This window comes from Euprymna scolopes, chromosome 16 (assembly GCF_053919585.1).
Source record: "Euprymna scolopes isolate OS-2025 chromosome 16, ASM5391958v1, whole genome shotgun sequence".
Taxonomy (NCBI): Eukaryota; Metazoa; Mollusca; class Cephalopoda; order Sepiida; family Sepiolidae; genus Euprymna; species Euprymna scolopes.
The window spans coordinates 109680164-109698096 of NC_136497.1; the positions used below are offsets into that span (position 1 = coordinate 109680164).

The following is a 17933-nucleotide window of genomic DNA, read 5'->3' on the forward strand; positions in this document are numbered from 1 at the left end:
TAATATTTAATAGTTTAAATAAAGATTAATATTAAATAGTTTAATAGTACATAGTTTAAATAAAAATGTTATAAGAACATTAGTTTAAATAAAGATTAATATTAATAGTTTAATATTTAATAGTTTAAATAAAAATGTTATAAGAACATTAGGTTAAATAAAAATTAATATTTAATATTTTAATATTTAATAGTTTAAATAAAGATTAATATTTAATAGTTTAATATTTAATAGTTTAATATTTAATAGTTTAATATTTAATAGTTTAATATTTGATAGTTTAAATAAAGATTAATATTTAATAGGTTAATATTACATAGTTTAAAAAAATGTTATAAAACATTAGTTTAAATAAAGATTAATATTTAATAGTTTAATATGTAATAGTTTAAATAAATATTAATATTTAATAGTTTAATATTTAATAGTTAAAATAAACATTTTATAAGAACATTAGTTTAAATAAATTAAATAATAATAGTTTAATATTTAATAGTTTAAATAAAAATGTTATAAGAACATTAGTTTAAATAAAAATTAATATCTAATAGTTTAATATTTAATAGTTTGAATAAAGATTAATATTTAACACTTTAATATTTAATAGTTTAATATTAAATAGTTTAAATAAAAATGTTATAAAACATTAGTTTAAATAAACATTAATATTGGATGATTTAATATTTAATAGTTTAAATAAAGATTAATATTTAATAGTTTAATATTTAATAGTTTAAATAAAAGCTGTCAGTCAGCTATCTTTACCTAAGTTTTAATTTCTAGTTAAAAGAATTTTTCATGAATGAAATCAGCATAGCATTTTTAAAAATTATTTTTTTAGTTGTATATATTGTATTTACTCTTTGAAGTTAAGGAGTGTTAAAAAAAATGGTGACACCTAGATGGTGACGTAGGCAAAAAAAAAAAAAAAAAAAAAGACACTGCGATTTCGACCCTCACTAATAAAACTGCTCTGAGTGACTAGTTGGTAATTTTTTGTTCCTTTTCTTTTTTATTTTGCTCCTCCAATTTATTTGGATGCTTCATAGTTAAATGTTTTAACATGTTGGTTGTGGTCATGTTAGATGGTTTTATTCCTCGCGATATTTTAATTTGACAGACTTTGCAAATGGCTTTCAACTCATCATCTTCAAAAAGACTTTATTTTGGACTTTGGGCCATATTAGAAAATTCAGTTTATCTGTAAACAAATAATTTACTATTAAATTTTGTTTTAAAGCTAGTCACTTATTTGGATAATTAATTGAAAATAATCCACTAAAAAAGACAAAAAGAAAAAAATATAAAGGGATGGGGCGGTAAATTGTACCAACCGGTAGTTAACAAAAAAAACTTATAGAATTTAATTTTTGAAACCAATGTATAAAAGTTTACATAATGAAATGCAAATATCGCATTTTCTTTTGAATTTTGTTTTTGGTTGACTGTGTTCAATTCACACATGGTTGATGCGGTTCAATATTGCTAAACTATAAGTCCTTAGTAAAATTCTATTTATAAATACTTTTTAAAATGAAATTATTTAATTAATCGTAAATATTATTTAGACATAAAAATTAATTTATTACAAAACCTTTTAAAAAAATATATATTAATTTCTTTTTCGTGCGGCAAAAAACTATGCAAAACACTTTTAATTTTCAATTTAAAATTCTAGAAAAAAGATTATATCATTCTGCTTTTAATATAATCAAATTCAGGGGTTTATCTTTCTGGGGAAAAAAAAAATAATGGATTTTATTTCAATGAAATTAAAAAAAAAAAAACTTGACTGAATTGAATTAATTACCCTTAAATTAACGAAGGGGTTACTTAATAACTTTAGGTTTGGAAGAAATAGGTATGGGGTCGATTTTTTTGAAACTTCAAAAGAAACCGACTACTGTCAAAACTTTGCGAAATAATACAACGTGATCAATTTCATTTTAGAGATATTTCTTTCAAAAGCCTTCCTTTAAAAAAAGAAAAAAAAGTATATTGTTCTATTAAACCTTTTACTGTTTAAATAATTTGACTTTGCTCGTTTTATTTTAAGAAAATATAAGTTGAAAAAGCATTTTCATTCACTATTAGAAGATTTGTCAGTAAAAAAAAACAATCGCCAAAAAGATAAGCGTTTTTTTTTTAATTTTTACTCGCAATGTAGAGCCCTGCATACTTCTTTTCAAGTTAACTCTTTTGTAGTTTTGATTACAATAGATCTGAATGAATGAACCTTGTAAGGGAGGGGCACTAAGCATTGCCCTGTTAATAATGAATTTCTTTGGTTTCTTTTTATTTCTCTCTTGCGGTTAGAAATATCAAGAAATTTTTTTCTTTTTTTCAACATCAGACTAAAAGAATCGTAATGAAGGAATCGGAAAATAAAGGTATTTTTTAACGATGCGATTCCGATTCCGATACCTCCCAAAATACACGATTCTTACGATTAACGATTCCGATTCCGATTAATCGCCCCACCACTAGTTATAAGAACACTAGTTTAAATAAAAATTAATATTTATTAGTTTAATATTTGATAGTTTAAATAAGTATTAATATTTAATAGTTTAATATTTAATAGTTTAATATTAAATAGTAATATTAAATAGTTTAAATAAAAATGTTATAAGAACATTAGTTTAAATAAAGATTAATATTTAATAGTTGAATATTTAATAGTTTAAATAAAGATTAATATTTAATGGTTTAATATTTAATAGTTTAAATAAACATGTTATAAGAACATTAGTTTAAATAAAGATTAATATTTAATAGTTTAATATTTAATAGTTTAATTAAGATTAATATTTAATGTTTAATATTAAATAGTAATATTAAATAGTTTAAATAAAAATGTTATAAGAAAATTAGTTTAAATAAAGATTAATATTTAATAATGTAACATTTAATAGTTTAAATAGAGATTTATATTGTAAAGTTACATATTTAATAGTATAATGTTTCATAGTTTAAATAAAAATGTTATCAGAACATTAGTTTAAATAAAGATTAATATTTAATAGTTTAATATTTAATAGTTTAGATAAAGATTAATATTTAATAGTTTAATATTTAATAGTTTTAATAGAAATGTACTCAGAACATTAGTTTAAATAAAGATTATTATTTAATAGTTTTATATTCAATAGTGTAAATGAAGATTAATATTTAATAGTTTAAATGAAGATTAATATTTAATAAGTTAATATTTAATCGTTTAAATTTTTTTCTTTTTTACATGGGGGTCACCACTTATAAAGGCCTGAAGGCCACTCAGAGATAAGGGATATTGCGTGTACAGTAATCAATGAGATAGTATTGTAGTAATCGTTAGTATTGGGGGTTTTGATAGAGGGCGGTTTGTCAGGAGTTTGTTTATGTTGGACTTGAAGACGTCCAAGTTGTAGTCAGGTGGGAAACAGGCAAGCATGTTAAAAGAACATTAGTTTAAATAAAGATTATTATTTAATAGTTTAATATTTAATAGTTCAAATAAGTATTAATATTTAATGATTTAATATTTAATAGTTTAATATTACATAGTTTAAATACAAATGTTATAAGAACATTAGTTAAAATAAAGATTAATATTTAATAGTTTAATATTTAATAGTTTAAATAAAAATGGTATAAGAACATTAGTTTAAGTAAAGATTAATATTTAATAGTTCAATATTTAATAGTTTAAATAAAGATTCATATTTAATAGATTAATATTTAATAGTTTAAATTAAAATGTTATCAGAACATTAGTTTAAATAAAGATTATTAATTTATAGTTTAATATTTAATAGTTTAAACAAAGGTTAATATTTAATAGTGTAATATTTAATAGTTTAAATAAAAATGTAATAAGAACTTTAGGTTAAATAAAGATTAATATTTAATAGTTTAATATTTAAAAATGTAAATAAAGATTAATATTTAATAGTTTAATATTTAATAGTTTAAATAAAAATGTTATAAGAACATTAGTTTAAATAAAGATTAATATTTAATAGTTTAAATAAAGATTTAATAGTTTAATATTTTATAGTTTAAATAAAAATATTGTTAATAAAGTGTGCATTGTCAAATATGTGAAAGATTTTTTTTGTTTATGAAAAATGTTTTGTTTATGAAATATGTTTTAGTTTCTGAAAGATTTTTTTGTTTCTGAAAGATTTTTTGTTTATGAAGGATTTTTTGTTTATGAAGGATTTTTTGTTTATGAAAGATTTTTTCTTTATGAAGGATTTTTTGTTTAATAAAGATTTTTTTGTTTATGAATGATTTTTTGTTTATGAAAGATTTTTTGTTTATGAAAGATTTTTTGTTTATGAAGGATTTTTATGTTTATGAAAGATTTTTTGTTTATGAATGATTTTTTTGTTTATGAATGATTTTTTTGTTTATGAAGGATTTTTTTGTTTATGAAAGATTTTTTGTTTATGAATGATTTTTTTGTTTATGAAGGATTTTTTTGTTTATGAAAGATTTTTTGTTTATGAATGATTTTTTTGTTTATGAAGGATTTTTATGTTTATGAAAGATTTTTTGTTTATGAATGATTTTTTTGTTTATGAAGGATTTTTTTGTTTATGAAAGACTTTTTGTTTATGAAAGATTTTGTTGTTTATGAAAGATTTTTTTGTTTATGAAGAATTTTTTTGTTTATGAAAGATTTTTTTGTTTATGTGGGATTTTTTTGTTTATGAAACTTTTTTCTTTATGAAACATTTTTTTGTTTATGAAGGATTTTTTTGTATATGTAAGATTTTTTGTTTATGAAAAATGTTTTCTTTATGAAAGATTTTCTTTCTTTATGAAAGATTTTTTTGTTCATGAAAAATGTTTTGTTTATGAAAGATTTTTTTTTTATGAAAAATGTTTTGTTTATGAAAGATTTTTTTTTTATGAAAAATGTTTTGTTTATGAAAGATTTTTTTGTTCATGAAAAATGTTTTGTTTATGAAAGATTTTTTTTTTATGAAAGATTTTCTGTTTATGAATGATTTTTTTGTTTTTGAAGGATTTTTCTGTTTATGAATGATTTTTTTAAGGATTTTTCATTTTATGAATGATATTTCTCTTTATGAAAGATTTTTTGTTTATGAAAGATATTTTTCTTTATGAAAGATTTTTTGTTTATGAAGGATTTTTTTCTTTATGAATGATTTTTTTGTTTATGAATGATTTTTTTCTTTATGAATGATTGTTTTGTTTATGAATGATTTTTTTGTTTATGAAGGAATTTTTTGTTTATGAAAGATTTTTTTGTTTATGAAGGATTTTTTGTTTATGAAAGATTTTTTTATGAAGGATTTTTTTGCTTATGGAGGATTTTGTGTTCATGTAAGATTTTTTTGTTCATGAAGGATATTTTTGTTTATGAAAAATGTTTTCTTTATGAAAGATTTATTTTGTTTATGAATGATTTTTTTGTTTTTGAAGGATTTTTCTGTTTATGAATGATTTTTTTTTATAAATGATATTGTTCTATATGAAGGATTTTTTTGTTTATCAAAGATTTTTTTGTTTATGAAGGATGTTTTGTTTGTGAAGGATTTGTTTATGATGGATTTTTTTGTTTATAAAGGATTTTTTAATTTATGAATGCTTTTTTGTTTATGAAGGATTTTTTTTGTTTTTGAATGATTTTTTTTATTTATGAAGGATTTTTTGTTTATGAAAGATTTTTTGTTTATGAATGATTTTTTTGTTTATGAATGATTTTTTGTTTATGAAGGATTTTTTGTTTATGAAAGATTTGTTTGTTTATGAAAGATTTTTTGTTTATGAAAGAATTTTTTGTTTATGAAGGATTTTTTTGTTTATCAATGATTTTTTTGTTTATCAATGATTTTTTTTGTTTATGAAGGATGAAGGACACATAACCTGATTCAATGTCAACATTTTAAAGTTTTCAGATACTACTGTATTATTTTGTGATATGTCCGATTAAAATAAACATAAATCAATTTTTACATTTTTACAGTTATTTAGTTTCTGTCCATCTGTACTTTCCATTTGATGCTGAAAACAAACTTTTTTATTTTACAAAAAATTATTGAGAGCAGAATTAATTGTATTAGTAAAGAAATTAAATCAATATAAAAATTATTTTTTTAACTATAACACATACACAACATTCAATATAAAAAAGGTAGAATCAACGTTTGAACATAAAGTTGTACCTGGAAAATGTTAGAGATTGCATTAATCACAATGCTATGGAAGAACAGCCGAAATGAGAATAGTCTTATTAAGTAATACAAAAGATCAGTTTTCATCTCAAAAATTCAAAAACATAGAAAATTAATGAGTTTTTTTGATTTTCTAAAAAGGAAGATTTTCATTACTTCTTTTGCCGTTATTAAAAATATTTCCATCTCAAAATTTTGGAATCTGTTTCCATTGCTGCTTGGAAATCTTTCTTACATTGGCAAAAGGAATTTGTTAAATTGTTAAATTTCTTTGGGAAATGTATTTTGTTTTGCCTTCTAATTGGTTTTAAATGAATATTATTACATTTTTTCCTCCTAGTTCGTTTTAATTGAGTATTAAGACATTTATGTTAATTGTTGTGTAATTAATTATATTGTTTTTTATTGGTACATTAAAAAATTAAAAAATTATTGGTACATTAAAAAATAAAAACTGTATTGGTACATTAAAAAATAATGAATTTATTGTTACATCAAAAATTAAAAAAAGATTATTGGTACATTAAAAAATAAAAAAAATATTGGCACATTAAAAAATAAAAAATTTATTGGTACATTAAAAATAAAAAATTTATTGGTACATAAATAAAATTATTGGTACATCAAAAAAAATAAAAAATTATTGGTACATTAAAAATACAAAAATTATTGGTACATTAAAAAATAAAAACTTTATTAATACATTCAAAATTAAAAAAATTATTGGTACATTAAAAATTAAAAATATATTAATACATTAAAAAATTGAAAATTTATTGGTACATTAAAAATTAATAATTTATTGGTACATTAAAAAATAAAATAAAATTATTGGTCCATTAAAGAATAAACAATTTTCGGCACATTAAAAAATTGAAAACTTCATTGATACATTAAAAAATAACAAAAAGTAATTGGTACATTAAAAAATAAAAAAATTATCGGTACATTTAAAAATTGAAAAATTTATTGGTACATAAAAAAATAAAAATTTATTGGTACATTAAAAAATTAAACATTTATTGGTACATTAAAAAATTTAAAAAATTTTGGTGCATTAAAAAATTAAAAATTTATTGGTAAATTAAAAAATTTATTGTTACATTAAAAACTTAAAAAATATATTGGTACCTTAAAAAATAAACAATTTATTGTTGCATTAAAAAATTAACAAATTATTGGTACATTAAAAAATAAAAACTTCATTGATGAATTAAAAAATAAAAACTTTATAGGTAAATTAAAAAATAAAAACTTTATTGATAAATTAAAAAATAAAAAATTTATTGATACATTACAAAATAAAAAAAATTTATTGGTACATTAAAAATAAAAAAATTATTGTACATTAAAAAATAAAAAAATTTATTGGTACATTAAAAAATAAAAAAATTATTGGTACATTAAAAAATAAAAAATGTATTGCTACATTAAAAAATACAAAAATTTATAACTACATTAAAAAATAAAAAATTATTGGTACATTAAAAATTAAAAATTTATTGGTGCATTAAAAAATATAAACTTTATTGGTACATTATAAAATAAAAAAATTATTGGTACATTAAAAATATAAAATTTATTGGTACTTTAAAAAAAATTATAGGTACTTTCAAAAATAAAAACCTTATTGGTACATTAAAAAATGAAAACTTTATTTTTATTTTTTTGTTTTTTATTACATTTTTCCACCAAACAAGGCCATTGCCACTTTGGTGTAGGGGGCTACTATCAGGGGCAACAGCTACTGGGGTACTATGTAGGGATTTGAGCAGCAAGATGTCTCTTCACGTTACACTTGAACTTCTGCATGTCAGTACAGTTGGGGAAGCAATGGCCTGGAATGGAATTCCAGTGTTTAGCGGTTCTAGGGAAGAAACTACTGGAGTAGAAAGATCTTTTTTATCTAGGGATCTCTACTGTGTGGGGGTCGGATTTAGCTGCCTGTCGCGTTTGTCGAGGGTGTCTACATCATGGGGGCACAAGTGTCTGCAGTTCGCCAGAGCATTCACCATTAAAATACTTGTAGAACAGGCAGAGGGATGCAACATTACATCGATGGGATAGAGGCTGAAGCTTAGATGCCAGTTCAGGGCCTATCAGATTTGCGACTCTCTTTTGAACCTTGTCTAGGAGCGAGAGACTAGTAGCAGATGCACCAACCCAAATGTGACAGCAATACTCCATACATGGGCGAATAGTGGCCTTATAGAGGTACAGGATACTTTCAGGTGTTAGTAGTTTTCTAGCACAGTAGAGAGAGTCTACCTTCTTCGCAGCGGCCCTGGCAACGCTTTCAATGTAATTGTTCCAACTCATATTTCCTGTGAACGTTAGGCCAAGCAGTTTGAAAGATGTACTCTCAGATAAAAAGTCACTGGCCATTGCTATTGGTGGCAGAGAAGGTTCCTTGTAATTATTGAAGGAAACCAGTTTAGTCTTGGCAGCATTGAATGTGACCATCCATTTATGTCCCCATTCCACTACTGATTGGAGGTCATCCTCTAGTGTTTTTGCCATTTCTTTAGATATGTGTTCATTTGTTTTCCTGTCATGCCTGTTATAGAGTGTGGTATCATCAGCATATATACCCATCTCAGAGGCAATTTTGTCGGGGAGTTCATTAATGAATATTAGGAACAATAAAGGTCCAAGGATAGACCCCTGACGCACTCCCACATTTATATCATATTGTTTAGATGTATGAGCGTCGAGGACAACCTGGATTTTTCTCTTATCTAAGAAGGATTTAATTATGTTAAGTATTCTACCAGTGATACCGTATGATCTAATTTTCCTGAGGAGACCCTCATACCACACCCTGTCAAAAGCCTTAGATATATCTAGAGCTACTGCTCTGCCCTCCCCCGCTTTGTCCAGTGAATGGTATATACGTTCAGAGATTACAGTGAGGATGTCTGCTGTGGAACGGGCTTGTCTAAATCCATATTGTTTGTCAGTCAGAAGTTTAGCATCTGTAAGGTTATCAACTAGAGCATGGTTAATTAAGGTCTCAAATATTTTGGCAAAAAGTGAGAGGAGGCTAATGAGGCAATAATTAGATGGGTCAGTTCTATCACCAGAATTCTTGAATACTGGTACCACAGAAGCAGTTTTCCAACAGTCCGGAAAGCAAGATTCATAAAGGCATTTGTTGTAGAGTTTGGAGAGAACTGGAGCTACTTCGGCTGAGCACTTTTTTAATAGCACAGCTGGGATGAGATCGGGTCCACATGCTTTTGCAGTGTCAAGGTTTTATGATAGCATGCACCTGAGCAGGGGTGATTTTTAGATCGTCTAGCATGGCGTCTGTCCGCAAAGGAAAGTCAGGTAGGGGGTGGTTGGAAGGGTCCAGTGTGGAGTTTGAGGCAAACCGACTGGCAAGCATATTAGCCTTGTCGGTTGCTGAGCAAACAACCTCGTGATTGTTGGTTAGAGGGGGAATTGTTGATTGCCCATTATTTACTACACTGTTGTAGATTTTCCAGAAGTAACGCATTCCTAATTTTTGTGCTTCTATGCGTTTTTTGATGATTTCCATAAATTCTCTCTTAGCTGTCGCTATTTCTTTCTTAACATTACTTCTAGCTTCTATATACTTCTGTCTGTTTGAACTGGATTTATGTCGGTTAAATCTGCGGTATGCATGTTGCCTCTGAGCAATGGCAGTTGCGCAAGTAGAAGTAAACCATTGGGGAGAGTGGGGCTTGCTATAAAATTTCCGCATGGGAACATGTGGTTCAATTGCCGTTTTGAACCATTCAGTCATCTCATTTGCGCACTGTTCAGCAGGAAAAGAAAAAATATTTCCCCATGGGGCATCTCTGATAAGATATCTCGTTGTTTTGAGCACTGGCTCTTCAGTTTTGGGTCTAGAGTTTAGGGCGATTTCGACCATTATCACTGCACAATCAACATTCCCGAGTGGGCTGTCAGCATTTGTTATACAATCCTTGGTAACTGTGGTCAGAAACAGATTTAGAAGTGATGTGTGGTGTTCTTGCTGGTCAGGGAAATGGGTTGGGAACGTAACCATTTGTGATAGGGAGTGAGATATAGCAAAGCTATGTGTTGTGCTGCCCGCTGCATCAGTGTGAGTAGAGAATCCAAGCCAGTTTTTGTGGTGGGCATTAAAGTCATCAAATACATGTACTTGTGCGCTAGTGTCGAGGGAGAGTGCTGTGTCTATGCTGTCAGAGACTTTGTTAATTACGGTGCAGTCCTGGGTCGAGGGAGAGCAGTAGAGAAAATAAAAGTAGTTAATGTTATGTTGTATGTTTAGTCTAAAGCACATAAAGGCTTGATCGTCCGATTCTAGGTTTGTTTCTTTAGTCAAGGGGAGGGTGTTACAAATGTAGACTAAAGTCCTTACAGCAGAGTAGGAGATAGCCAGACATGTTAAAGTAGTTAGGAGGGATGGAAGAGTGTAGGTTAGTCTCACTTAGTGCTAAGATATCCGGGGTGTTTGTTAGGAGAAATGCTTTGACATCATTGAAATTAGTTCTAAGCCCACGGATATTCGTAAATGCAAGCCTCAAGGGAGAAGGCAGGTTGGTTTTGTTTGAGTTTGGGCCTGGTTTTAGCGTAATTTTTTATTGTACTGTCATTTTTTTTTTTAGAGTTTCAGTTTAGGTAAGGGATGCTAAACAAGTAGTTATGCAGAATACCAGACATGCAACATAAGCAGACCATCAGTTGTCCTGCCATCTACTAGGATTGTGGCCTCGGGATAGCCCAGCGGGGATGATTGCAGGGTCCCTTTCCATGCGCGACATGGCACTACAAACAACCCGATATTATACAACTGTTGATGGAGCAGCCGCTCTAAGCGCTACCAAAGAGTTAGAGACCTGTACTACCAGTCGGGAACAGCAGCCAGGAACTATCTATCCGGTACCCTCAACCTATCAGACGATGGTCAATCCAATCTACTTGTACTGGCATTATGGCATTCAAGCACTTCCAAGTGCCCAGTTTAGGGGATGGGATATGTCGGGAATGGGGAAAACGGCGTTCATTGCCCTAGTCAGGAAACAAGATCGACCACTGAAGCTCTGTCGACTCCCTGTGATTTGACCTCTATGCCTAACTAATAAGCAAAGAAGGAGTATGGAAGCCGGACAGTGCCTATTTACTCCTTAAGCAGTTTAGGTTTGCAGACCGGTAATTTGTTTGAGTCACCAGCTCTAGGAAGGTTGTCATCCAAGACTGGAGAGGCCTTCCTCCCTTAGGTTTAGCTTCAGAGTTTTCCTTCTCCTAGATGGATGACCTGGAAAGATCTATGGGTCCATCAGCACCAAGAGGGTTTTCCCCATGCCTGGGTCCTAAGCCAGGTATTTCTGCGCAATGTTAACGGGTTAGTTTAAAAGGGTTATATATCAACTGAAAAATTATACTCCTCAAAGTGATTACAGGGCATTGCTATTTCATTGTTTGTTACTGGACTAGGGACTGAGTAAGGGTTTATGCAGTGGGAGCAGATATATTTGCAAACAGGTCTGTTGGAAGGAGTTAATATGCTTTGTTTTTTCCTTTGGGTTAAAATTAAAAAAAAAAATTCCTTTTATTTTTCTTGGCTTCGGAATAGGATAATGCGCTGCCGAATGATATGGTATTACAAATTAACTAGAAAAAAAATTTGTATAAGCTCTGGTACTTTAAAAAATAAAAACCATATTGGTACATTAAAAAATAAAAAATTTATTGGTACATAAAAAAATTAAACATTTATTGATACATTTAAAAATAAAAAAATTATTGGTACATAAAAAAATTAAAAATTTATTGGTACATCAAAAAATAAAAACTTTATTGGTACATTAAAAAATAAAAAATTTATTGCTTCATAAAAATAAAAATTTATTGGTACATTAAAAACTTAAAAATTTATTAATACATTAAAAAATAAACAATTATAGGTACATTAAAACATTAAAAATTTTATTGGTACATCAAAATATAAAAAAAAAAAATTATTGGTACATTTAGAAACTGAGAAACCTATTGGTACATTAAAAAATAAAAAAAAATTATTGGTACATTAAAAAATAAACAATTTATTGGGACATTAAGAAATTAAAAATTTATTGGTACATTTAAAATTTTTAAATTTATTGGTACATATAAAAATGAAAAAATTTATTGGTACATTATTAATAAAAAAATTATTACTACATCAAAAAAATTTATTGGTACATTAAAAAATAAAAAATTTATTGATATATAAAAAATAAAAACTTTATTTGTAAATTAAAAAATTAAAAAATTATTGGTACATAAAAAATGTTAAAAACATTAAAAAATAAAAAAAATTATTGGTACATTAAAAAATAAAAAAAAATATTGGTACATTAAAAAATAAAATGTTTATTGGTGCATAAAAAAATAAAAACATTATTAGTACATTAAAAATTAAAAAAATTATTGGTACATTAAAAAATAAAAACTTTATTGGTTCATTTAAAAATACAAAATTTATCGTCCATTAAAAAATAAAAATTATTGTTACATTAAAAAATAAAAAAATTATTGTTTCATTAAAAAATAGAAAATTCATTGGTACATTAAAAAATAAACATTTATCGGTACATTAAAAATTTAAAAATTTATTGGTACATAAAAAAATTTAAAAATTTATTGGTACATTAAAAATAAAAAGTTTATTGGTACATTAAAAATAAAAAGTTTATTGGTACATTAAAAATAAAAAGTTTATTGGTACATTAAAAATAAAAAGTTTATTGATAAATTAAAAAATATCAAAAAATTATTTGAACATTCAAAAATAAAAAAATTATTGCTACATTAAAAAATAAAACCTGGATTGGTACATTAAAAAATAAAAAAATGCAGGTACATTAAAAATGTATTGGTAAATTAAAAAATAAATAATTTATTGGTACGGTAAGGAATTTAAAATTTCTTGGTGCAAAAAATTAAAAAATTATTAGAATATAAAAAATAAATATTTTATTGGTATATTAAAAAAATAATAATTTATTGGTACATCAAAAAATAAAAAATTTATTAGTACATTAAAAAATAACAAATTTAATGGTAAATTGAAAAATAAATAAATTATTGGTACATATCAAAATATAAAAAATTATTGCTACATTAAAAAATAAAAAAAAATTATTGCTACAGTAAAAAAATAAAAACTTCATTCGTATATAAAAAAATTAAAAATTTATTTTACATAAAAAAATAAAATATTTACTGAAATATTAAAAAAAATAGAAAATTTATTGGTACACAAAAAATAATAAATTTATAAGTACATTAAAGAATTAAAAATTTCTTAGTGCATTAAAAAATTAAACAATTTTTGGAATATAAAAAAATAAAAACTTAAAAATAATAATTTATTGGTACATTATAAAATAAAACTATTGCTACATTTAAAAATAAAAAAAATTGTTGGCACATTAGAAAATAAAAAAATTATTGGTACATTTAAAAATAAAAACTTTATTGGTACATTCTAAAGTATGAAATTTATTGGTACATTAAAAAATATAACATTTATTGATACATTAAAAAAATAAGTGTATTGGTACATTAAAAAATTCAAAATTTATTGGTACATTTAAAAATTTATTGGTACATTATTAATAAAAAAATTATTAGTACATCAAAAAAATTATTGGTACATTAAAAAATTAAAAATTTATTCATACATAAAAATTAAAACTTTATTTGTACATTAAAAAATTAAAAAAATTATTGGTACATTAAAAAATAAAAAATTAATTGGTACATTAATAAATAATAAATTTATTGATATGTTAAAAATTAAAAAAAGTATTGGTACATTAAAAAATAAAAAAATGTATTAGTACATTAAAAAATAAAAAGTGTATTAGTACATTAAAAAATGAAAAATTTATTAGTACATTTAAAAATAAAAATGTATTAGTACATTAAATAATAAAAAATTATTTGTACATTAAAAATAAAAACTTTATTAGTACATTTAAAAATTAAAAATGTATTAGTACATTAAAAAATAAAAAAATTATTTGTACACAAATAAAATGGATTCGTGCATGAAAAAATACAAAATGTATTTGTACATTAAAAAAATAAAAAAGCATTTATACATTAAAAAATAAAAAATGTATTAGTACATTAAAAAAAATTATTAGTACATTAAAAAATAAAAAATGTATCTGTACATTAAAAATAAAAAATCTATTAGTACATTAAAAATAATATATGTATTAGTATATTAAAAAATAAAAAATTTATTTGTTCATTAAAAAATAAAAAATTTATTTGGTAGTACAGTAAATAATAAAAAAATTATTAGTACATTAAAAAATAAAAAATTTATTGGTACATTAAAACATAAAAACTGTATTAGTACATTAAAAAAATAAAAAATGTGTTAGTACATTAAAAACAAAATTTATTTGTACATTAAGAAATTTAAAATTTAATGGTACATTAAAAATAAAAAAAATTATAGGTACATTAAACAATTAAAAATTTATTGGTTCATTAAAAATAAAAAAAATTCTTGTTACATTAAAAAATTAAAAATTAATTGGTACATTAATAAACAAAAAAAGTTATTGATACGTTAAAAAATTAAAAGATTTGTTGGTACATTAAAAAATAAAAAAATGTATTAGTACATTAAAAAATAAAAAAATGTATTTGTACATTAAAAAATTAAAAATGTATTAGTACATTAAAAATAAAAATGTATTAGTACATTAAAAAAATGTATTAGTATATTAAAAAATAAAAAATGTATTAGTACAGTAAACAATAAAAAAATTATTTGTACATTAAAAAATAAAAATGTATTAGTACATTAAAAAATAAAAAATTTATTTGTACATTAAAAAATAAAAAATGTATCAGTACAATAAAAAATAAAATAAATATTTGTGCATTAAAAAATAAAAAAAATTTATTAGTACATTAAAAAATAATAAATGTATTAGTGTATTAAAAAATAAAAACTTTATTTGTACATTAAAAAATGACTAATTTATTTATACACAAAAAATGAAAAATGTATTAGTACATTAAAAAATAAAAATTTTATTTGTAGATTAAAAAATAAAAATGTATTAGTACATTAAAAAATAAAAATTTTATTTGTAGATTAAAAAATAAAAATGTATTAGTACATTAAAAAATAAAAATGTATTAGTACATTAAAAAATGTATTAGTACATTAAAAAATAAAAAATTTATTAGTACATTCAAAAATAAAAACTAATAAATTAATAATAAAAATGAATAATAAAAACTTTTTTTGTACATTTAAAAAAATGTATTAGTACATTAAAAAATAAAAAATTTATTAGGACATTTAAAAATAAAAAATTATTTGTACATTAAAAAATAAAAAATCTATTAGCACATTGAAAAATAAAAAATGTATTAGTAAATTAAAAAATAAAAAATTGTTTTGTTCATTAAAAAATAAAAAAATTATTTGTACATTAAAAAATAAAAAATGTAATCGTACATAAAAAATAAAAAATTATTACTGTATTAAAAAATAAAAACATAATTTGTAGATCAAAAAACAAAAAAATTATACGTACATTAAAAAATTAAAAAGAAACTATTTGTACATTAAAAAATAAAAAATTTATTAATACATTAAAAAATAAAAAATTTATTTGTACATTAAAAAATAAAAAAAATTATTTGTACAATAAAAAATAAAAAAATTATTTGTACATTTAAAAATAAAAAAAATATTTGTACATTAAAAAATAAAAATGTATTAGTACATTAAAAAATAAAAAATTTATTCGTACATTAAAAAATAAAAAATGTATTGGTACATTAAAAAGATTATTTGTACATTAAAAAAAATGTATTAGTACATTAAAAAATAAAAAATTTATTAGTACATTAAAAAATAAAAAAATTATTTGTACATTAAAAAATAAGAAATTTAGTAGTACATTAAAAAATAAAAAAATTATTAGTACATTAAAAAATAAAAAATTTATTAGTACATTAAAAAATAAATGTATTAGTACATTAAAAATGATAAATGAATTAGTACATTAAAAAATAAAAAAATTATTTGTACATTAAAAAATTAAAAAATTATTAGTACATTAAAAAAATAAAAAATGTATTAGTACATTAAAAAATAAAAAATTATTTGTACATTAAAAATTAAAAAAATTATTTGTACATTAAAAAATAAAAAATGTATTAATACATGAAAAATTAAAAATTTTATTTGTACATTAAAAAATAAAAATTTATTTGTACATTAAAAAATAAAAATGTATTAGTACATTAAAAAATAAAAATGTATTAGTACATTAAAAATAAAAAATGTATTAGTACATTAAAAATAAAAAATGTATTAGTACATTAAAAAATAAAAAATGTATTAGTACATTAAAAATAAAAATGTATTAGTACATTAAAAAATAAAAAATGTATTAGTACATTAAAAATAAAAAATGTATTAGTACATTAAAAATAAAAAATGTATTAGTACATTAAAAAATAAAAAATGTATTAGTACATTAAAAATAAAAAATGTATTAGTACATTAAAAATAAAAAATGTATTAGTACATTAAAAAATAAAAAAATTATTTGTACACAAAAATAAAATATCTATTAGTAAATTAAAAAATAAAAAATTTATTTGTACATTAAAAAATAAAAAATGAGTTAGTACATTAAAAATTAAAAAATGTATTAGTACATTAAAAAATAAAAAATTGTTTCGTTCATTAAAAAATTAAAAATTTATTTGTACATTAAAAAATTAAAAATGTGTTAGTACATTAAAAAATAAAAAACTTATTAGTACATTGAAAACTAAAAAATTGATTTGTACATTAAAGAATAAAAATGTGTCGGTACATTAAAAAATAAAAATATAATCTGTACATTAAAAAAAAAATATGTATTAGTAAATTAAAGCATGTATTAGTACATTAAAAACTAAAAAAATTATTTGTACATTTAAACATAAAGAATGTAGTAGTACATTAAAAAAATAAATAAATTATTTGTCCATTAAAAAATAAAAAATTATTTGTCCGTTAAAAAATAACAAATTTATTTGTACATTAAAAAATAAAAAATGTATTAGTACATTAAAAAAATAAAAAATGTGTTAGTACATTAAAAAAATAAAAAATGTGTTAGTACATTAAAAAATAAATAATGTATTTGTTCTTAAAAAAATAAAAATATTATTAGTACATTAAAAATTAAAAAATGTATTAGTACATTAAAAAATAAAAAAATTTATTAGTACATTAAAAAATAAACACTTTATTTATACATTAAAAAATAAAAACTGTATTAGTATATTAAAAAATGAAAAATTTATTAGTGCATCAAAAAATGTATTAGTACATTAAAAATATTAAAAATTATTTTTACATTAAAACATAAAAAATTATTTGTACATTAAAAATAAAAAGATGTATTAGTATATTAAAAAATAAAAAATTATTTGTACATTAAAAGATAAAAAATGTATAAGTACATTAAAAAATAAAAAAATTATTTGTACATCATAAAATAAATCTATTAGTACATTAAAAAATAAAAAATGTATTAGTACATTAAAAAATAAAAAATTGTTTTGTACATTACAAAATTAAAAATTTATTTGTTCATTAAAAAATAAAAAATGTATTAGTACATTAAAAAATAAAAAAAATATTTGTACATTAAAAAATAAAAACTTTATTTGTACATTAAAAATTAAAAAATTATTAGTACATTAAAAAAT

General features: G+C 21.9%; 1 protein-coding gene across 7 annotated transcripts in view; it reads left to right on the plus strand.

Annotated features, from left to right (window-relative positions):
• LOC145296047 (regulating synaptic membrane exocytosis protein 2-like) overlaps positions 1–17933 on the plus strand; it is an 874180-nt gene that overhangs the window by 631312 nt on the left and 224935 nt on the right. The gene's annotated exons all lie outside the window — the stretch shown is intronic.